At 41.0% G+C, this 19,097-nt stretch overlaps 1 protein-coding gene across 3 annotated transcripts in view; it reads right to left on the bottom strand.

Moving 5' to 3' along the window:
• The window catches only part of FNDC3B (fibronectin type III domain containing 3B), a 311,856-nt gene extending 292,759 nt beyond the window's left edge, over positions 1-19,097 (bottom strand). For 2 of the 3 annotated variants that reach the window (XM_072960949.1, XM_072960966.1), the window contains exon 1: positions 18,887-19,097. The gene's annotated coding sequence lies outside the window, so the exon portion shown is untranslated. Of the gene's footprint in view, positions 1-17,983; positions 18,119-18,886 lie in introns of those variants that run through there. The other variant, XM_072960956.1, reaches the window with a different exon arrangement.

The following is a 19,097-nucleotide window of genomic DNA, read 5'->3' as shown; positions in this document are numbered from 1 at the left end:
GAGACTGTTTTCTGACTCTGCCTAAATTCATTTAATTCTTCATTCATTCTCCTCTCAGTTTGACCTCTATTAGTTATTCTCTTACTTAAGATTTTATTTTCTCTCAGTGATACACAGGCTTCAGGAAATAATTAACGCAAGCCAAAATGAGAGGCGGATGAATAAATGAATGAACAGTCAGAGTACTTAGAATACTATATTTAAATCAGCTCTGCTCAAATTGCAAAATACTAATCATAAAGCTTAAAGAATCATCAAATGGTGATAGAGAAAAATTCCACTTTTAGGATAGAGAAAAGTAGACGACTGGGGTAGTAAGGTGATAGCCAAGGGGCTGGGAGAAGAAAGCAACTTGCCAACCACAGAAAAGAAGAACAAACTTACAACAGCCTGCAAGGGAGGATGGGGGAGAGAGAACAGGGGCTGACCCTATCTGGTAGTGCCGGCAGGGCACCAGCTTCAGGACAGCTCCTCTACTGCATGCATAAGAAACTGTTAAGAGGGAAGTAAAACCTCACAGACTTAACGTCACTACCAGCATGATGATCTCCTGCAACCACTTTTCTCAGTATCCCTAAACAAGCAGCCATTCTGTAACCAAAACAAATCATGATTTTGGGTAACAGGCCCCCAGTAACCTGGTTCATGCATCGTGTGTAAGTTTGTGGATCCAAATGGTTAATTCTGCAAAAAAAAAAAAAAAAAAAAAAAAAAGATCAGAGACCTCTCTGGTTCCTTGCTCCGACTTAGTTAAGATTGTGTAACTTGTACAAACATAACCATTTCCTGTCCACCGAACAAAGTAATTAATGGACTGGGCACAGTTTCTGAGATGATTTAAGGGAAGAAATCAACCTAGCCATGTCTCACTGCAGTTCATTCTAAAGAAACAAGAGACAGGAAAATATAGATTATCATTACTTTGTTGAATAGCTGTCATTCTTTATGTAACTTTCCTCCCACAAACTGACTGTACAGGGCACCCTGGGAAAGGAATTTGCTACAAAATAACCCTAAGACAATATATCTACCATCCATCCATACCTTCAATTCATTACTAAAAAGTAATGTGCAGACTGCCACTTTGGAAAGAAAAATAAAAACTGGTAAAGCTTTATGACTTTAGATGCATCCAGCATTTATATAAGATGGACTCTACAGAAGAAGTACCAAAAAAAAAAAGGAAGGAGAAAGGGAAGGAGGAAGAAAAGCAATCTTCGCTCCCAGACTTCCCAGGGCTGGTTCCAAGGCCTCACAAGGTCCAGGGACACTGCCCCCATTTCCCGTCCAATCACCAACCATTTTTTGCTTAGGCTAGTTTGTATGTATTACTTGCAAGACAAATAGTTCTTCACTATTACCAAACACCAACAATCTTTTCGATCTTCACTTATTTTCAGGCATCTCAGTTATTTTAAATCAAAAGTTCCATATTTCTTCCAAGAACTAGAAGAGCTTTAAAATTAAAAGCAAACAAGTTTTCCTGTGGTTGAAACACATGGTATCTCAGTGTCAAAACAACAGTATGTCTTGCTCCATCATTAAGTTATTTATTCAAGTAAACTTATGGAACATTTATTGTTTGTTACTATAGAAAGAGAAAAGGAAAGACGTGGTCCCCGCCCTGAAGTTATTTCTATAAAAGTGGAGAAGACAAATAGGAATTAGCAGTCTCTCTGTTCCATTCCTTGCTACACCTTTACAGTTAGACAAATACCAGCTCTGACTGAACTGAAGGCTCCCTAAGCTTCAGGTTCTGCAGCCTATCAGTCCCTACCGTCTCCTGGTTCTACAGGAGAAATGAAAAGTGTGGAGTGGGCCGCTAGGGTTTTCTCCCACCACAGTGGGGAATCAGCCTCATCACCTGGTGGACACAGTAGAAAGCCTGGGCATGTATCCAACTCATAAAATGCCTTATCCTCTGCCAGTCCTCCACCGCTACCAATTCTCCTCCTCCAAATTCCATCCACAACTGTGAACATACCACTAGGACCCCCCACCCAAGGGCAAGGGGACTGACTGGCATCTAAAAGAAGAATTTTATCATTTCCAATTAAAATCTACCATCTTCCAATACTTCTTCAGAGGTTCAATACAAGGTTAAGTCATGAGAATCCTGAGAGAACATTAGAGAATTGGTGTCAACTGGATCTCTATGAGGGGTTCACTGTTCACTATGAAAGTCCTCTCTTCATGATGGAAGAACATTCTGCAAAAAACAAGTTTTTAATAAACACCAGTCAACTGAGGCCCAAGCCCTCTCACAGCTAACAGGAACTGACTACCTGGCTAAATACTCACATTCTTACGAATTTTTACAAATATGTATCCCTTAAAGCTGAAGGCTGGAAGATTTAGGTCAAAAGATGCCTAATTGGTTTGAAACATTTCAAAATGAACGCTCTCACTAACCAGATCATTCAAAAAAACAACACAAGGAAGAAGTGATACGTGCCCTCTATGTGTCTACAAGTTTTAATTCACTGGACTATAGATAAATATCCTTATACGCAATCATCTGGTCAGCATCCTGGAAGAAGTATCATTATGGTAAAGGTTAGGCAAGTTTATACAGGCTATCAGGTGTAATGTTCTCAATGATTACTTTTCCATGGCAAAACATGATTTGCGTTACTGACTTAGAAAAATAAATAATAACGCCTAACTTGTATCTTTGCCCTGATTTCTTGCCAAACTTAAATAGACCAGATGTATTTCAAATAGGCTGGCCAATCGGTAACAGATTTCAGCCAGTTAATAATCCGTACAAACATTTAAACCTAAATTTCCAATCAAGCAAACAACTTTTTTTAGATCAAACCATTTGACTCCCAATATCACATGAAATTTTCCAAAGCCCTTTAACTATTTTTGTGTGTTAGTTTCAAATTCCCCACACCATGGGGTACAATTAGTGTCACGAGTCTTGAGGAGGAATAGTTTTAGAGGTGTCCAAAAAAAAAAAAAACCTACTAGAAAGTACCATTTCTTTTATAACTGAAAAATAAATTTGTATTTTAAAATGTCCCCCCAAATATGTACTATGTCATGTGCTATCACCAAAATATGTTTTACAAAACACACACATAATTGTAATACTACAGTTGCCACAAAAAATACTACTACAAGAATCCCATGCTTTGCTTCTTCTTGTCGGTACTTATGGTGACAAATAAATGAAGGAAATAAGCATTATGAAAACTGCTCACATTGATAACAACCAGAAGCAAATTGTCAGAGGCAAAATGGTCACCACTATAGGCACACTGCTAAAGGTTTTAAGAATTAAGACAAAGAGAAAGGACAATAGTCATAAAAACTCCATGGTTCACTGTTCTTTCCTACAAAGTCTTAGAAACCCCTTTCAATGTATCATTTCAGGAAACAAAGAAAAAGCTCTACGTGTATCGTCAATGCAAAATGAATACAACGACCTGTAGTAAAGGTGCTAACACAAGAGGTCCTGTTCAGTAAGAATTACAGATCCATTAAAATATAATGGTTTCTTTTACCTCCTGTGGACACAAAGACAAACACCTGCTTCTTCTCACGCTGGCCACGCCTATGACTTTAAGCAAATCCCTTCAACTTAAGACCCGCCTCTCATGGGAAAATCTGATATTGTCTTAGAAGAATGAATTATATACCAGCTGTGAATCTGTAACAGAACATCCCAAAAAAATCAAACATCAAAATGGCAATCAAGATCTTTTGACTTACTTAAAAACGTAAAGATGTAGGAGGGATATCAACTTGCTAAAAAAATCAGTTTTTAAAAGATCTCATTCTCAAGCAAAGGACACAGAATAATGGAAACCAAGTAAGCATGAGATTAGGAAACATAACTCTGAAAGGCAGTATGATTACAATTTGCAGCACAGGCTCACATATTTTCTCTGTAACATTAATATCAATTTTTTCTTCTTGCTATCAAAACTGCAAGGTAATTGATTGCCCTAATGAATATACAAATTTCAAGATGAATGCTGTTTTTGAAAAGCAAACTAATCTTCTAAAAAACAAAACAACAACAACAACAACAAAAAAACAACCTTGCGACAAAGCCTTTCTTCAAGCAAGTTTCCAGCAGCCAGTGGAATATGTGAGAAACTGAGCACTCGGCAAACATACGATAAAAAGTCCAGAACTGAGCCGGTTCTGACAATATTCAGAAAGGTTTTCTACACACATAACTTGCATTTAAGTTCATTCATGATTTCAAATGTGAATAAGGGCCAAATGTTCCTATAATAGAGATTAAGAACAAGTTTTCTCAAATGACACTGTTTTTATTCCAGCCCAAAAATCAACCTCTATGCAGCACTGTGATTTTTTTTTTTTTTTACTCCCAGCAAGTTCAAAAATTAAATTTTCTTCATTTCCAGCCAGGGGCCACTCAAACAAATCTAATGGGTGTAGACAGCATTTCCTGCCTACTGCAAGAAAATAATAGGATTGCCACTATTAACATGGCCCCAGGCGCGCAGTGAGGTGGGGCAGTGAAGAAACTGACCTTTAATTTTCATCAGTCAGCCTGCAATGACTGCTTTATTTTTGTTTTTGTTTTGTTTTTTTAAAAGGTGAATGTTGTTTTTTTCTCCAACATGAAGGTCTAACACTGGCTCATTCACTCTCACGGAGCAAGACAGGCTCCAATCCCTATTATCCTTTCCATTCAACTGTGTTTATGTCTAGAACAACCCTGCCAGTAAACAACTAGCTAGAATTCAGTTTTGTTTTTCTTCTCTTACTTTTTTGGAGCTCGGCTTCCAATTTACAAGAAGCCGGTGAGACTTAGGCACTGCCAAAGCACAGAAAACTCTTTTAGTCATTGACACCTCTGCCAAACATTCTATGTTATTCTAAAGAAATGAGCATCCGAACAACAACGAGCCGCGAAGGTGGCTGAGACTTCTAGACCCACTTCAAGGTCTCGGCCTGCAGTGTGCTGCTCCCCAGCATTGGTGTCTTCAGACTGTTACGGAGGTGAAGAACACTGTCCGAGGTGGTGACCCAGAGATGAAAGGCAGGTCCTGGGAGCCCCATGGTTTCACCCACTAACGTCAGGCCCGACCTTCTGTCCTAAAAAGTTAGAACAACATCCACAAAAAAGAGAGGGAATGGGAGGGAGTGACTCTCCTTTATTACAACTCTCCTTTGATCCTAGATTTTAGGATGGGAAGTAGAGCTTAAAAAGGGACCATCTTTCTTTCAGGGGGCAGGGAAGAAGAAAAATGTTGGTAGAAGTAGCACTTGTTTATTAAATACTTGTTGGCATTCAGACCTGCTTTTTCACCCCCCTCAAAGTGCTTCTTACATATATTATTTCACTTTATGCCCACATTACTTTACTAGGGTAAACAGCTCAAATATGACTTTGGAGGTGAGCTACAAAGCCGTCACTTGGCCAAGAACACGCAAGGAGTCAGTGGCAAGGCCAAAGACAAAACTGATGGTTAGTATTCATATACACTTTCAGAGTAATTGGGAAATGTCTTTAGATAACTACCATTTCATTAGGAAATGTTTCCAACAATTAAATCTGCCTGTAGTCAGTGAATAGAGTAATAAAACAGCAACTATCACTTGCTAAGCACTTGACAAAGCACCATATGGAGCCAAACAGTCCTAACAATTCCTTTTAACTGAGTCACTGAGATTCAGTAGCTTAACCAAAGTCAGAGACAGAAATCTGCAGTGGGGTCTCAAACGCAGGGCTCAGCTGCCCGAGCACATGGGCTCAATCAGCCCACTATAAATGATGACAAAGGATTTACCTTCTTACCAAAAATACTAGTTTCAAGTTAAGTGAGTAGTTTCCCATGATCCCCAAATACGAAAACTGTTAAGTGATAATCTGCTATTGTTTACAGATGGGGACTAAAGAATTCCCAAGCAGCATGGTTTCTCTAAAGAGATGTTTCCTTTTAATCTAAACTATCTTGCAATTAAACTATCTAGAAAAATCATTCTACGAGTTTTCATGAAAAATGCTATAAAAGTTATTTCTTGGCCAAAATTGACAGTTATTGAAGTTACACAAAAACAGCAATTTGTGTTTAAAACACTTTTAAAAAGAAGTTCTTCATTAACCTGCCAAGCAGAACATCTGACAGCAGACTAGAATTGCCCCTCTATTGAACTCACAGATGACTCAGTGGAAACTAGAATTTGGAAAACGTTATCATCCCACATAAGACATAATAGGAACAAACTCGCTCACCTTCATTGGAACTACATCCTTCCCAAACCCTGGGCTGCTCCCCTCTACTCCCTCCTACGACCCCTGCTCCTCACAAAAGCAAGGGAGGAACACTCGCAGAACTAGGTTAACGGCAATCACTTGGGGCTCAAAGTTACTCCAAACGAAATAAAGCTAAGGTAATCTAGTGGAGAAGTTTATTAGTATCCTCAGTTCTTTCTCTTTTTAGCCAACTATTATGCCCTAATGGGTTTGAACTCCTAAGGAAACTGAACTAAGAGAATTGGAAAGTAAAACATAAATCAGAAGTGACATTGTTTCCATGTTTAAATTTAATATGACAAGCAAATGGCAAAACCTAAAAAGCTATGCTTTTAAATTACTCAGATTGTCGCAGCTCTCATTCAGATCCGGGAAAGCTACTACACAGTAACCACACAGCAAGATTAGAATATGTCAAAATCAAATAACCCTGGAAACAGCTATGTTTCTTCATTAATAAAGAAATTTTATGGTAAATTAAAGATATCCATTGCTAATTAAAGCCTGAAGTAAAATCCAAGCTTTAAAAATTGTTATCCATTTCTTCTCCCTCCTCCCATCTCTCTTCAAAAAAAAAAAACGACAACAGGTAGATTGAGTCTGAAACGTCTGTGGGGAAGTAAGGTGAAGACCATCTGCAGTTGACTGACTAAGTCTGAAACTCAGGGGCACAGCTAGGGCTTTGGGAATTATCGCTCTTTACTTGTGGTACAACAAGGATACCCACTTCCAGTGTTTTCATGCACTAAGAATAAATAGTGAAAAATGTTCATTAAAGAGATAAATAATTTTTAAAGGACAGCGTTTTAAAAACTGAACTTAATTCCCTTCTAGGAGGCTCAATGCTACTGGTTTTATAATTTCCTTGAAGATGAGTGTACAGAGGGACAATTTCAGTCTCTCTTACCTGAAATTAAGTAAGTAAATCCCCACCTTCAGGTGAAGGTGATGAAAGTATGTGAAGGGTCAGACAGAAGAGGGTCCAAGCAATTTAAAATCAACACATAAAATGCCCAAATCCTAAAACTAAAACATACTCTTTTTTCATAGTGCTTAGAACTGCTTACATCTTCAGGTATAAAACAGCTGTTTTCCAATTAAGTTACTCTTAAAAGTTAGTTTGACCCTGTGGTGCTCTGTGTCATGAGGATCAAACCACAGAGAAGGAAAGCCGGGTGACCAGCCGAAGGCTTCCCGGCCCCCAGCTGCACCCAGCGGAGGGCAGCCCGGCACGGGGGAGCACTTCTCTGGGGTGCCACCCATTGTGAACGTTTCACCATTTATAGCCTCCCTTCTGGGCAGAAGTTTTGAGAAACAAGAGAAAGTTGTTCTAACAGTCCTCACCATCCCGTGGAAACACAATCCCCAGAGAAGCACACAGCTCCTTCTGGCCCATGAGCAGCATTTCTGTGAAGCGGCAAGAAGCAGTTTTAGGGAACAGCACCTTGGGCACTGCATCTTCATTAGGCTCTTCATCCACACCGCCCCACACAAACAGGAGAAAGCATGTCAGGTCCGACTTCAAAGCCTTGTCCTTAACTCACCTTCGGTGAACTCACTTTCTAAAGATGGAGTGGGGAGCTCAATGATTTCTAACAAAGGAAGCATTTAGGGCTGCCAGCTCCCCAGGCCGTCTGGGCTGTCTGGGAAAGCACAGGGCTCCTCGGAATCCTGAGGTCACCTTTTATTCACCACGGTAGCTGCTCTTTGCAGAGACGAGGCACGCTCCACTCAGTTCTGGGCTCGTCCCATCCCTGTGGCTGCCTTCGGTGCAACCCAAACACCACAAACAGTTAGCTTTGCAAGGACAGAGAGGGTTAGTATTAGGAATGCGGAGGCCTTGCTTTTCCAGGTGCAAATTATAAGTACAGGATCTTACTCTATATAAATTAACTCAAATGAAAGGCACTGAAGAGAGGGAATGTGAGATGAACAAAACTGTACTGCCCCTGAGTGAAAAGGGCTCTCTTTCATAAAATTCCTCAAATATCTGAGTCATGTTTCACGACCATTTCTTAACCAACTTCTCTAGATTTTTCCCATTCACTATACTGAGTTTCTTATACATTACTTTCTATGAAGTATACTTTTATTCTCTGGTTTCTCTCATTCCAAGGTTAAGGTGCTATTACAGAAAACAACCTAGGAAAATCTCCATCTTTGGAGATGTCCAGAATACTATTATTGTTTCAAAAATAAATTTTAGGTTTCTGGACCACAGACAGGTTGAATACATGGGTGGCATTCAACTAACACTTAGTCTTAGCATCTGGCTGCCTGGGAACACGGACACTGTCCCAAGTCTGGAGATACAAATAAGACATTTAATGTGAACTATTAAAGAAGCAGTGTCATACAGCTGGAAAAAGAAGTTCTGGAATCAGTCTAGGTGATCTTTTCAACACTTTTGAGCATGTCTTCTAATCTTAGTTCACTCAACAAACATTTACAGGGCACCGGGTATGTTCTGCCTTCGGCGGTGGATACTGGAAACATATAGGAAAACAAATACCATCTACCTTTCATAATTTAATGAACATGGAATATATACACATATATACACACATACACATAAGTGCCTGGCACAGGGTATGTGATCGGGAATTGCTGGTCACTATTGTACTTTACATCCAATTTGTAGTCAGTGTTTGGTAGTGCTCAAATGACAAGGGTCCTCGTTTCCATGTAAAACTGCCAAGAGCTGGTTATCGTTTTACCCCAAAGCATGTGATGATAAAACCCTTCTGAGGAACTCTTCAATTCTAATTGGAATCCTCTCTCTGGTGTCCTAAGTGCTCCGCCCACCTCTCTTCATTCCAGCCATCAGGTCAAACACCTTAAAAGGATAAATTACCAAGAGGGCCGAGTCCCCAATCCTGGGTTTCCCAAACTTGACTAATCATATCATTCACCTGGAATGCTTGATAAGGATTTCCAGATCCCACCCCAGACATAATGAATAAGAATGTGTGCACCCCCCCCATACCCACACACTAGCCCTATAATCCTCCAAAAGATTCTTCCCTTCTCAGGTACCCTTTGACTCCACCTTCAAATGGCTGAGGTCATTCTCCTCAGGTCCCCATGACATGCTCTCTGACCCTTTCTCCATGGCTCAGTTTAGCACGAAACACTCTGGTCACCAGTCTAGCAGCATCAACTCTCTCTGCTGGACCCTCAACATCTCAGCAAGGCACATGTTGGGTTTTTTTTCTTTCCCTTAATCCCTCCCTCTAGAATTTCCATATAAAAGAATTGTTTTCAACTACCACAAATCTCTGAAAAGTTACATTTTTCAAAAAGTAATTTTCCTAATTTATAATTCCCAAACTGACTCCAACAGACAAGCAAAACATACATAATCGAGGGCCACATTTTTAGGGAATAGAAATAGAAGGTATTTGTTCAAATTTTCAAAATCAATTAGTGATCTGATACAGACATGAAGAAGTCTCTGGAGAACTTCATTTCTTTAAAATAGCCCTAAGAGAAAGGCCAGGTTTGCACTGAAGGTGACTCATGCCTTTGTTTTAATTTAATACTTATGAGAAAAAAATTTTTCAGGAAAACTGTGGAAACACAGAAATGCCTACAACATGGCCCATACTTCAAAGAGATCAACTTCAGTAGAAGAAATAATGACTTGAGTGCCTGAGAAGAAGTACTAAGTTTAAGTGGCACATTCAACCGAGGAATTCATCCAACCATCCAATAAGCATTTACTATGCACTCACCCACCACGGAAGACATTAAGTTAAATCAGTAATCATCCCTACACAATCGGACAACAAGGAAAAGGACAAGGGTTCTGAAAAGCACAGATAAAGTGCCAGAAGGATTTAAAGAAAATGATAAATTATGTAAAATGATGTGTCTGGAAAAGTGTCAAAAATCAAAGAACAGTCTGTGAACGTGATGTAATCCTTTGTATCTCTATGAGATACAGAAGACTGTGACTCTTAGTACCTTTTGATATCAGTTGGTAACGATCCTATCTCTAGAGTTATTACGAGGCCACAAAAATGACCTGCTACAATATGAGAGCCATTTACACACACAGCGAAGAAAATATACCCATACAGATCACGAAGCATGCACACATACCAGCAGCATTCCCTTGAGGAGTTCAGGAATTAATGAACTATTATGGATGGCAAAGACATTACAGAACACAGTAAACAATTTCCCCCTGAACTTGTTATTTGTATATAAACTTGTATCTTTCCATTTGAATTGTTATCTGCTATTTTCAGTATTCCTCACATGCACTTACATCTGATGTTTAAGTTTTATATTCACTTAACAGAAAGCCTGCCCCATCTTTTCATAAGTGATCTGCCCAAACTCAACATCAATTTCTCAGAAGCAGAAAAACACTCAGAGCAGTCACCACTATGAAATTATTATGTGCTAGAGACAAGTTCAGAGGAATAAAACAATACTACTGCTTTCTTTCTTTCCCTCTATCCCCTCCCCATAACTTTTAGTCTAACAAATTGAAGAATGTTAGCACCTAATGCATTTCCAACAGGAGTACTGAGATGACTTCCACCATTTCTCTGAGTGGAAAGCAGAGTTTTTCCTAACGTACTGAAGACAACAAAAAATTGAAAAAAAAAATGTTCAAAGGTTAGAAAATATGACAGGTCTAATTGTACATCCAATTTTCTGGTTTCTGGATGACTCATAGTGGAATTCAGGATAAATTATGTTCCTACGCAGTCTGTGGATATTAATAAACTATCTGGTTCATCTAAATGTTAAAAAATCTTTTTTTCCCTCCAGAGATCTACTACTTTGAAATAACCTCCTCTTAAATTCAAGTCAGTTAATAAAATAAGGTAACTCTGATCTCCAAAAATGGCCTAGGGCTGGGGGATGATCTACAGAACAGCATGAAGTAAACCAAGGGGAACAAACAGGCAAACTGAAATCACACAAAATAAATCTCCTTCCATTTTTTTTTAATTTTTTTACTGTGATAAAATAAACATAGTATTTGCCACTTTAACTATTTACAAGCGTACAATTCAGTGGTATCAAGCACATTCACAACCCTGTACAACCACCACCACTATTCATTTCCAACTTTTTCATCACCCCAAACAGAAACTCTGTACCCAATAAACTGTAACTCCTGTCCCCCTTGCCCCAGCCCCTGGTAACCCCTATTATACTCAGTCTCTATGAATTCGCCTATTTGCGGTACTTCACATGAGTGGAAACATACAATATTTGTCCTTTTGTGTATAGCTTATTTCACTCAGCATAATGTTTTCAAAGTTCATCCATGCTGTAGCAGGTATCAGAATTTCATCCCTTTTTATAGTAGAATAATACTCCATCGTGTGTATAGGCCACATTTTGTTCATCCATTCATCTGTGAACGGACACTTGGGTTGTTTCTACCTTTGGGATATTGTAAATAATGCTGCTATAAACCCTGGTGCACAAGTATCTGTTTGCGTCCCTGCTTTCATTTATTTTGGGTACATACCTAGGAATGGAAGGACTAGGTGATTCTATGTTTAATTTTTAGAGAAACCACAAAACTGTTTTCCACAGGAGCTGTAGCTTTTTATGTTCATAACAGCAAAACAGTATAATGTTCCGATTCAACATACTTTTGAGTATTTTTCTGATTCACCTAAATTGAAACTTTTTCCTGATAAGAAAAACCAAAACAGAAAAGTCAGAAGAAGCAGTATCTGAAGACTTAGTATTTTCCTCTTAAATGACTTAAACAACTTAAACAATAGAAGACATAAAATGGGTTTAAAAAAAAACTTTAAAATATAAGAGAAAAAGGAGTAGTATCTAAGAATATATCAAGGATCCTAAAATTACAACTTATACTGTAAAAACTGGTCAATATGAACCCTAAAAAGTCACACACTAGAAAACCTCACATCTGAGTAAGTGGATGTAAATATTCTGGAAATATTTTAAAAGAAATACACTCTTCTTGTGGGTCAGTTCACACAGTACCTGGAAATAAGCTATCCAGGAACATCTTACTTCAGTAAAAAGCAGAAGAGAGGATGTGTAATGAGCTTATCTAAATACCACTGGCAAAACTTTCCACAACTCTGCCCAAATTCACATGGAGGAGATGGGTAGCTAAAAGCAATAATGATGTTCCTAAACCTTTAACACCTGCTCTCCCCAATGTGCCATCAGGTGCTCACGAGAGACAAGCAGCAAAACAAAAGCCAACAGAAAACCATTAAAACAATAGGTACAGTTGGAGTCTATTAATGGGGGTGGGGTGAGACAGGGGAAGTAGATATTCACTTATTCTCATGATTTATTTTGCATACAAAAATACAGTTCTAACTTTTGCCAGTAAACTATACCCAGTTTAAGTGATAGCAATGAGTAAATCCGTATTTATTTCATGGCAGTCAAATGACTTACAAAGGCTCCTGCACCTCTAGTAAAAGCTCAGTTAGAACTGACATGAACGCATGTTGCAGTTCCACGTTGCTTTTAAGTAAACTGATTTTTTCCAAGGTGCTTAAAAATGGTTTGTTCTCCTAATTAGGTAAATATTCCCCTTATGAGCTATTGAAACTTCTATTACAGTAAAACCTTTTCATATAGAATAGGAAGCCAAACTTTATCCTGGACTTGCCTGGATAACTGCAAATTCCTAATTAGTTACATCCAGAACAAGAGAGTTATTTTTAACAGAGACCCTCTTTCACCAGCTGTGTAGAATCTGACTGAGCCCCTTAAGAATAAATTAAATCATGTTATTTCCTGGGATTTTAGAATCTTCCATTATTTCTCAAACATACTATATTTGCTCACATATCAAGATAATTTTCTAGACAATTATTTCAACAGAAAGCTTTTCATAATTGAACACTATGAGTTAGTACTATATCAACTTTGCTTAAGCAAATTTTTCTGACTGGTTGCCTTTATAAAAATCTTATCTTTCAGAGGCAAAACAGGGATGTATCAGACGCCTTAAACTCTAATACAAATTGAATTTTAAACATTTAAGTATTTACATCCACTTACTCAGACATGAGGTTTTCTAGTGTGTGACTCAAATTTAACATTTCTCAAATTTCAGAAAGGAGCAAAGACTGAAGTTGTCACCATCCTGCTCTAGGAGTTTGGTGGTAGACATAGTTCTCTGCACAACATTCCAAAAATATGAGCAAAATACCCCTGTAAGTAAACAGAAGAATGCCTTGCACTTGCCAAAAGCAAAGTCAGAACAGGGAAGAATATTCTGTTAACAAAGAATCTAGTCTAGAACTTAATAAATGCCTTCTGAGTCAATAAACAAGTGAATGAAATAAAAATTACATTTTAAACTAAAATGTAATCATTTAATACAAGGGACATTTTAAACAGATACTTACTGGAATCTCAAAAAACGCTAACTTTGGCTCAACACCATTTTAATGAATCTTCTCCCTCCGGTTATTTAAAAACTGACATGCAGTTTTAATATTATAGAAACAAAACACATCAGAAACCAGAGCCTGAACTGACAGTGAGTATTGCCAAGGACATCTCATCAGCCAAGGAAATCACAACCCAGGTGTTTCAGAATGTTAAACTTGCATATCTCAACTGGGGACAAAAAAGAAAAAGATCTGAGGATTGATCCATTTTCAAATTGAGAAACCTCCCCACCTATAATGGCTGATCATGATAGTCTATCTTATCTGATTTAGACTTGGTGGTTTAAAAATCTCCCAACCCCCGAATTCCCACCCCAACCTACATACCAATCCTTGATACTAAACCTGCACCACAAACAATTCCCCTCTGGATGAGCTTGTGACTACTGGCCGCTCACTGGATGTAGCAAAGAGTTCAAGTACCAACCATCAAGTCATCCTCTCAAGGGAGCCTGTGCTTGGCTTCCATAGAAAGCTTCCTCTGTCTAGCCACAGTAACTCAGTCTCTGCCTTTTTAAAACACATTAATACCATACCATACCATACAGGGCATTTTAAGGCAAAAAATACACTTTCCTATTTTCAAAAGCATTCCCAGTCAACTAAGGAATAAAGCTTCTCCTCAAACACTTAAGTGCATTCCCAACAGCTGTTAAGGATAGAATTAAGGTTTACTTAAAAACGTCTCACCACAAAAAACTCTCATTGAATGGATTAACCTCGTTAAAGTGAAGAAGAGGTAATCACGATTTCTAAAGTGAAAACACAGATAGGTTGAAAAGATACTCTGATTTCAAACTGATAACTCAGATGTGGCCCTCACTAGGGTGTATAAGATTTCTAATCTTTGCCCATAATTTCAACATCTTGTAAAATTCTCTCTCATTTGTATTAAGTACCTTGATGTCCTACAAACGGAACTAAACATGAGTCAAATCATGTTTCCTCTGTTTGTCTCCTACACAAGAACACTACACTCCTATTTATAACATGGTTTTTATGTTGGTTCTTTGAAAATAACTATGATCCCAATAGTCAGGAATGGGTATGAACAGAGTTTTTCAGCTCTCTGAACAGTCTCATTAACTGATGCCTCATTTTCGGTTGAACTTACACAATTTTCAGAGCTAGAGGCCCTGCAATCCACAGAGCACTAAAATAATATAGAGCAATTTAAAGCTGACTTACTAGTGTAGGTCTTTTAGGTTCGTCTAATGCTCTAGGGTCAGGATTATGAACTGCAATTATCCCTGGGCAGTACAGTAACTATGAAATGTACAGCAGATTCAGATATATTTATAGAGAACCTGGAAGTCACCTCTTTAAAAATCCTAATAAAAAGACTATTTTATCACTGTCTTTTCTTGAAAGCAACATGCAAAGAGGAAAAAAAAAAGGAAAGAAAAAAGTATCGTTATTGTTTGTTTATGGATGAAATCCAGATAAATGAATGTTTACTTTAACATGAGTTGGAGTTTTCACTATTTCATATAAAAATCAGAAAGTTGTTGAAATTCCTTCTACCAAATAAACTCTGAAATGCAACAGATTTAAATTAAATCCACTAATCAGAAAACTATTTGACCATATGCCACCAAAAGAATCTTTCCTGCTGTCTGTGTCAATCTTAAACATATTCTTCCCAATTCATAGACAATCTAGTGTTTTAAATTTTATTCTTTGGTAGTAAAGCAATGACTTTAATTCTTCAGATTAATTGTGCAGCTACACAAAGGAAAGTGAAAGATGGTTTGGTTGTATTATTTACCTGACACTTACAAAGACAAAAAAGAATCACCCAATGAAGAGGTAAGCATGGATGTTGGGGGTCATTTATTTTTAACTTCCCAATAGTGATTCCTCATACTGCCTCCTCCTTATAACCTTTTATACACTAAAATAACCAATAAGCTCTGATTGCCTTATAGCAATTATTTCAACCACACAAGAAAGTGTCATTGAAAGTGTCTATGAGTTATTACTATGACGTGCAAGCATTTAAAAAAAAACATTTTTTGTTTGTTTTTGAGCTATCATTAATTCAGTATTTAGAGTTCACGTAAGAGCTGAACTTAAGCATCTTCTAGTAGTATGGAAGAAAAAAAAGTGAACTACGAGATCTAAAAAACAGTAAGACACAGTTAAACAGGAACAGATTTGGGAGTCAGAAAGGTCTACATTGTGATCTTCAACATGGTAACTAACCACTAGCCACAAGTAGCAGTTTAAAATAATTAAAAGTAAATAAAATTTAAAACACAGTTCCTCAAACTAGCCACATTTCAAATGGTACAACAGCTACACGTGCCTAGTGGCTGCCATACCGGACAGCACAGATACAGAACCATTTCCACCCTCAAAGAAAATTCTATGTGGTCTTCTGCAAGTCACTAAATTTCTGTGAACCTCAATGCCTTGTCCATAAAATGTCCTTAACATCAGCTAAATTGAAAGACTATTAGAATTTTAATGAGATAATACATAAAAAAGCACAATACATAGTACTTAGTACCCATTAGATATCCAAGAAAGAGTAGCTATTAATACAATCCCATACTGGATTTCAATCTATGATAGTAGTGCTGAACAAGTCACTTCCCCTCCCTGGGCCTCTTTTTCCTAAAACTGTAAAGTTGGGAAATTCTTCGGGTTTTAGGTTCCAAGGACGCTATCAAATTCCACCACGTTAAATGAGCTGTTAAGGAAAAGGAGCACAAACTCCTACAGAATAAACTAGTACCTAGGCTCACAGAGCTAGCTTCCTAACTGATCCCAAGCATTCCTCCAGAAACCCCAGAAGACTGGCTCTCCAGTACAGCCCATGGTCTGATGTGAGCTATTTATAAAGTCTGTCTTAAAAGGTTACTGGAATATCTTTCTGAAATTGTATATACTGTAATTAGAAGCTACAACCTCCTATTCCATGATGATATCTTGCAGTTTTAACATCTCTTTTAAATGAACATTATCTTTCCGTAGAATTTTTTTCTTAGAAGCATTTAAACCAAACACTTTAAAAGCACGTATGAGTTTAAGTACCATTTTTAGTGACTTTTTCTTTTTACCAGCTATTCCTCATTCTCAGCCAGCTTGTGGGTGACCCTCTAGTGTCCGAACAAAGTGAGAATTATACCCTCATGGGTGAGGTCCCCTTGCAGGATCAAAAACAAGCCCAAAGACTTTACCCTCCTTAACAGCTGCTCCACGGGAGCTAGGAAATTTACTGAACGATGGTTCCAACAGGGCGGCCTCCAATTAGGGGGAACCAAGGGCCCCCATTCAAGGTACAAAACCAGGGCCACAGGCTGCTCTTGGCTGGGGCTGCGGGCCTCTTCCCCGGGCGTTGTCCAGGGCCCCAGAGGCACAGATTTAACTTGAGAATGAAGAGCAACTCAGGCAGTAGAAATCAGAACAGAGCGGTGCATTTTTGCCCAAGGCCTGAAGCCTCAAAAAAAAAAAAAAAAAAGTGTTATTCCAGAGCAGATTCCTTTTCTTCCGGGTCTGTCTGCTCCCTCTGACTCTTTGCCCACAATCACCATGCCTCCCCTTTCCCAATGCCCCACCTCTCTCCACATCAAAAAAAAAAAAAAAAAAAAGTGGCGTATTCCCTCTTCCTTAGCTTTCCCTAACAGGGCCTGGAAACTGGAGGAAATTCAAATCAAATTAATTGCACATTAAAAAGTAAATAGACAAGCAATCAAGGGGGCGCCCACCCAACAAAAGACCTCGCCTGTTCCAAAATATGATTAAGTCTGGCTGGAAGAAGGAGGGAGACTAGAAAGCAACAGGGATGGAGAGAGAAACGCGTGGATCTGGGGTTCCAGCGTTGGCCCATCGCGGCCAAATTCCAAATTTTGTTTCAAGAACACGCTAGGCTGAAGAGAGAAGAAAATAAAAAGTTTTAACTTTCAAGGAAGTCCGCAAATGGCACTGTCTGGATAAAATGCCACTGCTTCCCTTCGTCAGGGATAGCAGGGTAGGAGTTGGGATTCGAAAAGCTCCAACCCTAACCGCGGACTCCTGGAAGCCTCCCCGCCAACGGCGCCGCCGGGCGGCCCAGCCCCGTCTCCAGGGACACCGGGCCCCGGGGCTCGGGCTCCCACAGGGCGCCGGGACCGGACCTTTGGGAGAGATCGCGGGCACAGCCCGAGGCCCCACTTTCCGCCCAGAGTGACAGGCTCTTCCCACGCCGGCGGCCCCCGCCCCGCCGCGAGCAACAGACGGTCCGCACGGCCCCTCCCGACCGCCTCGGGACGTGGATTCCGCCCGCCCACCCCACCCCCGGCCGGGGCGCCCCTCGGGGTGACCGACTGACCGGAACTACGCTGGCCCACACACCGGGTCGCCCGCTCCTTCCCGCCGCGCCCCGCTCCCCCGCCCGAGCTTCCACCGCTTGGCTCGCCGAGTCCGGCCGCGGCCGCCGGTTACCGCCCCCAGCCCGGGGGGAGCCTGGGGGGCAGGACAGGGAGGGAGGACGTGGCGCGCTCAGAGGTGGCCAGCGGCGAGGCGGGGAGTGTCTCAGAGAGGCCTGGCCCGGGCGGGGGGCCGGCGCGGGCTCAGGACCCTCCCCGCGAGCATCCCCGGGTCGGAGGTCCCGGCCCGCCCCCCGCCTGGCGCGGAGAGGCGGCCCCAACTTCCAGCCCCACTTCACACGCCCGCCCTCCTCCCTCCACCATATGGAAATCTACAGCCTCAGAAAGTGACACGTCGAAGATTCCTCGGCCTCTCCACCCGCCCTCCCCCTCCCGGGCAGCGTTCCTGCCGCGGAGATTCCGGGAGGGGGAGCGGATTCCTCGGACAAAATCTGCTGGGATGGCTGCAGGAGGACGAGGGGGGAGGGAGAACCCGGGAGCCACTGCCCAAGGGTTTTTTTGTTTTGTTTTGTTTTGTTTCCATCAAGGAGAATCTACCCGTTTCTTTCCCTCCTCCAAGTCCTGACCAGCTAGGGGAACGGGCGGGGGCCTGAAGCCCAGCAAGACGCGGCCCCAAGCCGGAGACTGACCCCATCCTGGGCCCCATGATCCCGGGGTGCCCAGACGAGCTCGAGGCGCCCCAGCACACTGGCGCCAAGTTTTCCTCGGGAAGCCCGGAGCGCTCCGGGACAGGCACGCACTTTGGCGGACTCGGCGTCCGGCCGGGGCTTTCCAGCGCGCCGGGACCCGGCGGCGGAGGCGAGGGGTCCAGGTCCCCTCTAGGCTCCCGCTCCTGCACGCCTTACCTTCCCTCGGGCTGAAACGCGGGGCTCCGGGCGCGCCACACACCGGGTCTCCCACGCCTTCCCAGCCACCAGCCCTGAGGCTCCCTGCCGCCCCTTCGCTGCTCCCGCCGCCGCCGCCGCCGCTCTCCTCCGCCTCCTCCGTCCGCCGCCGCCGCCGCTCAAATAACCAGGAGGGTTAGATGGGGGATTCCGCCATGTCAATGATGTCGAG

Source organism: Vicugna pacos, chromosome 1, assembly GCF_048564905.1.
Source record: "Vicugna pacos chromosome 1, VicPac4, whole genome shotgun sequence".
Classification (NCBI taxonomy): domain Eukaryota; kingdom Metazoa; phylum Chordata; class Mammalia; order Artiodactyla; family Camelidae; genus Vicugna; species Vicugna pacos.
Note: the sequence above shows the minus strand (reverse complement) of the source record. Positions and strands in the feature narration are given on the sequence as shown.